This window comes from Crocuta crocuta, unplaced genomic scaffold (assembly GCF_008692635.1).
Source record: "Crocuta crocuta isolate KB4526 unplaced genomic scaffold, BGI_CrCroc_1.0 scaffold290, whole genome shotgun sequence".
In the NCBI taxonomy this organism is placed as follows: Eukaryota; Metazoa; Chordata; class Mammalia; order Carnivora; family Hyaenidae; genus Crocuta; species Crocuta crocuta.
Genome location: NW_027527429.1, coordinates 6,941,514 through 6,948,449, shown reverse-complemented (window position 1 = coordinate 6,948,449; position 6,936 = coordinate 6,941,514). Strand labels below are relative to the sequence as shown.

The following is a 6,936-nucleotide window of genomic DNA, read 5'->3' as shown; positions in this document are numbered from 1 at the left end:
TTTACAGATGTTTAAGCATGTTCAATAGGAGCTTCCAAAAATTTCAAACTAAGTCTTGTGCAAATAAAACCTATAAATAGTTTTCAGCAGATTTTACAGTGATGTTCTTAGGTCTGAGAAGAATGCGCACACTCTAAAAACAATGTAACAGACAAAAGTTTGACAAATGATTGCACCATAAAACAGTGTTTTATATACAGTTTACAAGATATGATTTCCTGCTATAAATTAATATCGTACTATGTAGTACTTATTATAGTGACCTTTTTAAAAAGCAACTGCTGACAGTTGTCTATCTTTTCACTTACAGATTTATAGAATTTTAAATGAATGAATCCATTTCATTGTTTGGTCTGGAAGAGTACGAAGATTTGACTTCACATACTACTTGATGGGACAGTCTCAATCCTGGGTTAGAGTGCCTGACTGGTTAGAGGGAGGGTTTCCCTATCAGTCCTTTGTGCACTGGACCGCCAAGACAATGACGAAATTAAAGACAATTTAATGGTTTGGGTAATAGATACAAATAAAACCTTACATTTTGTAACCTTATACTTAATATAAAAAAAAAAAAAAAAAAAAAGACAAGAGGGAATTAATGTGATCTCATAAAACTCTGCAAGTTTACACTTATTTCTGCTTCCTTCAACTGACCTAGGTTTCTTAGATGATTTTTTTCCTTTTCTCGTGGTTTTACATCTGTATGGTGCTTTAAAAAATTATATTATTGTTGCCGATGTATGTAGATTATCTCTCCATCAGATTTAAAAGAATTACTGACGGACAGACCTTATGTTTATACTATTTCCAAGTAATTTTCATATCCCTACAGGTGTACAAATACTCTTTGAATGTATTTGTCTTGGTTTGTAGTTATATGATTCTAATTAACTGATCCCAGTAGACAATACAATTGAAGCCTGGGAAGGTTTGTTTATATCTCCATGTGTGGGCTGTAAAATATTTGGCCATTTATAAACTTTGGTGGAGGGGTGCCTGGGTGGCTCAGTTGGTTAAGCATCCGACTTCACCTCAGTTCATGATCTCACGGTTTGTGGGTTTGAGCCCCGCATCAGGCTCTGTGCTGGCAGCCAGCTCAGAGCCTGGAGCCTGTCTTTGGATTCTGTGTCTCCCTCTCTCTGACACCCTCCACTCGCGCGTGCGCGGCCTCTCTCTCTCTCTCTCTCTCTCTCTCTCTCTCTCAGAAATAAATAAAAACATAAACAAAATTAAAAAAACAAAATAAACTTTGGTGGAAAAAATACTACTTTATAAAAATGATAGTTTGGATGCTTCAGGGCTGTCAGAATTGATTCATTAATGTTGTAGCATTTAAAATTATGTCTTCTATTGCCAGATTGTAAGGTAGTAGTATATATAGTTCATATTAAATAGTTGAGATAATAGGCTGTAACTACAAATGTTAAATGATCACAATATTGCTATTTTTTTTCACATCTGGTGTGAATGTTGATTGTATAGAGTCATGTCATCTCTTCTTCCCTCTAATAATCAGGGCAAACTGTGTGTGTTTTAACTCTCTTATATAAGCTCAGAGATTCTTGTATGTTTTAATTTCTTATTTGTAGAAGAATCTACTAATTTCAGTACTAATTCCATGCTTAAAAACACATTGAAAATTAGATAGATATTCATCACTTTTTCATGAATTAAAAAAAAGGTTTTTTTGGTCATTTGTTTCTGTAGGCTCATTTGGGTTAAAATCCCTTCCAAAAGAAATCTATCTATATATTTATTTAAAAGCAACTGACTTTTTTTCTAGAGCCTTTCCCTTCTACTCATTTTTATGTTATAATAGAGAATTAGTATACATTTAAGAAAACAAAATTTTCAGTAATGCTTTCAGTAGGGCTATTATCCATTTCTAAAGTTTAAGGAAAAAGAATAAAAAACCTTAATGTATGACCCTGTAGGTAATATCTTTGTTTTTAAAAAAACCTGTTGGCAGTATCTAGCTCTGTTCCCACTTGCCACTCAAGTTTCTTTCTCTGTTCCCTTTAAGGAAAGAAATAATGAATATTATTTCATGTACTCACCAGTTCTTTTGCTGGGTCAGCTTATGTGCACAGGTAGGTCTTGAGAAAACTTGTGGAGTCTGTCTTTTTGGTAAGGTAACTTTAATCTCCAAGTCTAGCTTGTAGGTTCTCTTCTTGGACTGGATTTACAGTTCACATTCCTCTGTTTTTAATGTCGTGGGGGCTACTTTGAGCTGAAGCTGATGTGATTGGTCACTTGGTCCGCAGGGGGGCCAATTAGCTCTGATCATGTGGAAAAGAATGCTGGTTTGTTAGGAGGTCTTTCTTTACCCAACACAAACCTTAACAATTCTGGAGAAAGACTCCAGAACTGACTTGGAGAAGGGGTGCATTTTTTCCCTCTAATCAGGACCGGTCTTTAGTAAGTTTGCATAATCTTACTTAAGAGTTTATTTGAAAGTTCAAAGGGATAAAATTCCCTGCAAGGTTTCTTTTCAGCCGTCTTTCCTTATATAGCATGTTGAAGTGTGAGATACTTCCTTTACTATTCTTTTTTTCCCCTCCATTTCTTTGGGGAAGATTTCCTTGGATAAGGACTTTTAGGCATGAATTAATGAATTGACTTTATTGGTTTTCTTTTCATATTCCATCTCACTAGAATGGCTACCACTAATTCTAGAACTGGGTAATACAGGTAATTTAGTTACTTGAATTTGGGGGGACGGGAGAGGGGCAAGGAGGCAGGCTCTTTTTTTTTTTCCCTTATTTTTTTTAAGGCAATGTGTGGAGATCTTGAATAAGAATAAACTTAATTGTTTGGTACCTGGCACTTATCGTTAAAAAACACACCTATGAGAGGGAGCTGAAGAATTTTCTTAAGGCATGCTTTAGTAATGTTTAGGGGATGATTTCCTGAGAAGCATAAAGTAATGTGTCATAAAATGTAGCGTTCAGGGTACAGAAAACTTAATCTTCTAAATAGTGTTTAGGTAGAAAATGTCTGTGATCCTGCTTGTAGCAACCTTGAAAAAGCTGTAGGGTGGCTTTGTGTAATGCCTTTACTGAGCAGTACTTTTCTCTACCTCTGTTAGCTGCTGATTTAAAAACTTTGATCAAATGTCACATGTAAGAGGATCTGAGAAACAAAGGCTGTGATTGTTCAAAGTAAAATCATGGAAGGCCTGCTGGGAAAATTATTAATGTAGACCAATATAACGCTACTTAGAAGGTGAAATCCGCCTTTGTAGATTCCTTCCCCTCCCCCCACCATTTTTTTTTTTTAAAGTATTAATTCCTTCTTTGTTTTATTAATGACAAACATTTCAATACAAGTTCAGACACAGCACTGGAAACTTTGACCTTTAGAACTAGAGAAGGTAGAAGCATAAAGTAGGGGCTTGTGATGTGATGCTCATTCCCTACACACACTGGTAGGAATTTTTTTTTGTATCAGTCGACAGTTGACTGATGGGAGAGAAAAAGCCAGATGTAACAGTGCCTTTCAGAAAGTACAGGAGTATATCTGCCACTCCTGTGTGTCTTGCATCCACATAGTAAGCTTTATGGTGAAGGATTTTAACCAAACTTAGAAGCCTCTTTCCATAACATACTGTTTCAGAATGTATGAAGGCAAAAATGATTTGGCAGAATGTGTCAAGTGAAGAAGTGTTCTGGTTTCTGTGTTTCTGCAGTTTGGAAGTCTTGCTGTGGTCTGTAGACCATGATTGCTCATTGCTCATTGTGTGGATATTGTAGGCCAGCTTTGGAGGGTCTCCTCAGGAGCATGGTACTCCCATTATAACATCCTGAGCAGTTCAGTTCGTGTGTACTTGAGGTTGCCTAGTCAACTGAGATGAAACTGATGCTGGCATAGGTGGTATGTCAACTTTACCCCAAAATACACGGGCCCTTCCATCTAAATAGAGTTACTGAATTCAGTTGGAGACAGCTCTAAAACATCTCCTCTATGAATGAACATGAATGCTACATATCTATTCATTTATTTTTTTTTGTGGGAAACTTACAATGATTAAGCAAGGTGCCAAGGACAGATACATTATTCTTTTTTAATGTTTATTTTTGGGAGACGGAAAGAGACAGAGCACAAGCAGGAAGGGGCAGAGACAGAGGGAGACACAGACTCTGAAGCAGGCTCCAGGCTCTGAGCTGTCAGCACAGAACCGGACACAGGGCTTGAGACCACGAGCTATGAGATCATGACCTGAGCTGAAGTTGGATGCTTAACCGACTGAACTATCCAAGCGCCCCTGTTATTCTTTACTAAATTCAGTTCTCTGTCCCTAACGGTGTTTGCTTTTCTTTCTGGCTAAAGTAATCCAGTATACAGTCCATAACTGTACCAATTTGTACTTGGGAATAACAAAAGCTTTAGTCGAAATGTAGTGTCCTCCTGTGTGTACGTGGATAATCTCTGAACTTTAAAACTTTAGCCCGGGTTTCTTAGGTTCTTTCTTACATAGTACACTTAGCTTTCTTTAGAAGATGCCCCGTGCTTTTCCAGTTGTTTCAAGCCAATCTCCTGATTGTTGTCTTCCCAGAGATTTGAGGCAGTGTCTGGGTGTATACCAGCAGACAGCTGAGCATGTAGGGATATGGGGCATATTCAAATCACAAGAGATACTTTTTCAAAGAGATTTTGATATGCTTTAGCCCCTCCAGTCTCTCCTAGCCAGGAGCTGCTGTGTTTTAAGGACCAGTATTACTGAGTAGAGCAGATTGCTAATCCCTTAGGGGTTAGGATGGCAGAAAAGCTACAAATCTCTGGATAAAAAAGATTTTAAACTTCTCTGTCCTAGCCATCTTGAGTTTGTTTACAATTAACTGTGGGGGTGGGGGAGTAAATATCAACACCTGGATGGGATTTCCTTTTGCTATTTTCTCTGGTGTTAGAAAATATTTTCAGTGTTGATCAGAGAATATATATCTGAATAGAGGAATACAAAGTTTCTTACTAGAAAAATTTGCGCATAAACAAGCTTCAAAGTCTGTCCCATAATTCCATTTTTGCTTTTGGAGTTTGGGCACTTGTAAGTTCCAAGTCTCACAGCTGTAGATTTTATTGGCTGAGTGCCTCTTTGCTCCATCTGAAGTTTTCCATAAACACCATTTTTGGCTGTGAGTCAAACATGCACACAGGTGCCCTTTTACTGCTCTTTCTCCTTAGGAAGTCTACTCAATTAGACCAGACTAAAACCAATATTACATTTTAATTTAATTTTTTTCTTAGAAGAGTCCTGTTTAGACTTAACGTAGTAAGTCAGAAACAACCAAGTATTTACTGCTGTTGACAAAATGTTTATGTATGTAGTACATTTGCAGTTTAGCACCTTTTATACATCTCCAGTTACTGTTGATGTAAGAACATAACACTGTAACATGTGTTATAGAGATAGTATACTTTGGTTGTGGAACAGTCATGTTTGCTATATTGACTAGAAGAAAATGCATTTTAGATTTGTGTTTCTTTATCCTTTGGAGGTCACAGATACCTTTAAGACTCTTACAAAAACCTAGATCCTTTTCCCTGATTAAAGAAAACATGCCAGCATAATAATATGCTTCTAATTCAAGGATTCATAGCCTCCACGTTCACGTGTTAACTGTAGGTTAGGAATATTTGGGTCAGGCATTAAATTTATAAATTATTCAATTACATTTACATCTAACTCTTGTTCACAAGTTAGTCTGTTGAGATTTTAAGATGAAGTTAACTAAAATATGTGGTTACTCAGCTGTATTGTGGTGCTGATGTTAGGAAGGAGGAGAAAGTCTTTGGCTTGAAATGCTAGGGAAGGCCTTGTGAATGTCCTCACTGGCCCCTGTAGACTTCTGGAGTTTGTGGACATGAAAGGAACTTTAGGTATCACTCTCTAAGCTGCCCAGGAATGACTTTTAATCTTTAGCTTTTATTTTAAATTACATCAGGAATACACAAATGTATGTGTTTTTTTTAAAACAAATTATAGAGATGAAATTCTCTTTGACACTTTCACTCCCCACCCAGATCTACACAAGTGCAAACCCTCTGTAATCATTTAGATTATAAGAGATTAATTATTTTAATGTTTTAGAGCAATTCTTGCATGCAGTGTAATTATTAATTGTATTAGTAGTAATTGGAATAGTATGTGCATTATATAGATAATTTTTTTTTAGATTTTTATTTTTAAGTAAATTCCATACCCCAACATGGGGGTTGAACTCATAACCCCCTTGATCAAGAGGCACATACTCTACTGACTAAGCCAGCCAGGTGCTCTAGAAATGTATATTTATTAAAGGGTGCTTGAGGTCATTTTTTTTTTCTTTTCAAAATAATTTCTAGAGTAAAATTTTTATATTGAAGGAATTGGTCATAACATTTTTTCAGGGATATACATTTTGGCATCATTCCTGCTAGAAGATTAATACATTTAGTTCCATCTTTCCGTTTTAGAGATGTTGTTAGTCTTTGTCTCCAAGCTGTACCAAAAGTTGCCCTTTTAGAGTTTCTTAGACTTTGATCCCAGAGCTTCCACTTTCTGCGTTAGTTTTTCTAGAATTTTTGCTGCTTCTGATAGGTTAAGTTTGTGAGTAAACCCACTTATGACTTATTCACATAAATGAGTAAACCTATGTTTTATTTCTAATTTGGGCACCACTCAGCTATGTGACCTTGGGAAACCCCTACAGCTATCCCGTTCCTCATAAGAACAATAGAGATGATGATGTTTAACTTAACTCTTGGTATTACAAGGATTAGATGCAATTTTTCAACTGTACTAATCAGGTTTACATGTGTGTCCCTGGACCTGGTGGGTAGGTGCTATGTTTAAGTCTCTTGTTTATTTTTAATCCTACATCTTTAATTGTATTTGTCCATAGAGGAGGCACTCATGTTAATGTGTGCTAGAGGTTTGAGTAAAACAAACCGGTTAAA

At 36.4% G+C, this 6,936-nt stretch overlaps 2 protein-coding genes across 8 annotated transcripts in view; one reads left to right on the top strand and one right to left on the bottom strand.

Moving 5' to 3' along the window:
* Positions 1-2,134, bottom strand: part of KCNJ13 (potassium inwardly rectifying channel subfamily J member 13) — an 8,826-nt gene extending 6,692 nt beyond the window's left edge. The window contains exon 1 of the mRNA XM_077757868.1: positions 2,058-2,134. The gene's annotated coding sequence lies outside the window, so the exon portion shown is untranslated. The remainder of the gene's footprint in view (positions 1-2,057) is intronic.
* GIGYF2 (GRB10 interacting GYF protein 2) overlaps positions 1-6,936 on the top strand; it is a 137,248-nt gene that overhangs the window by 71,451 nt on the left and 58,861 nt on the right. The window lies entirely within an intron of this gene.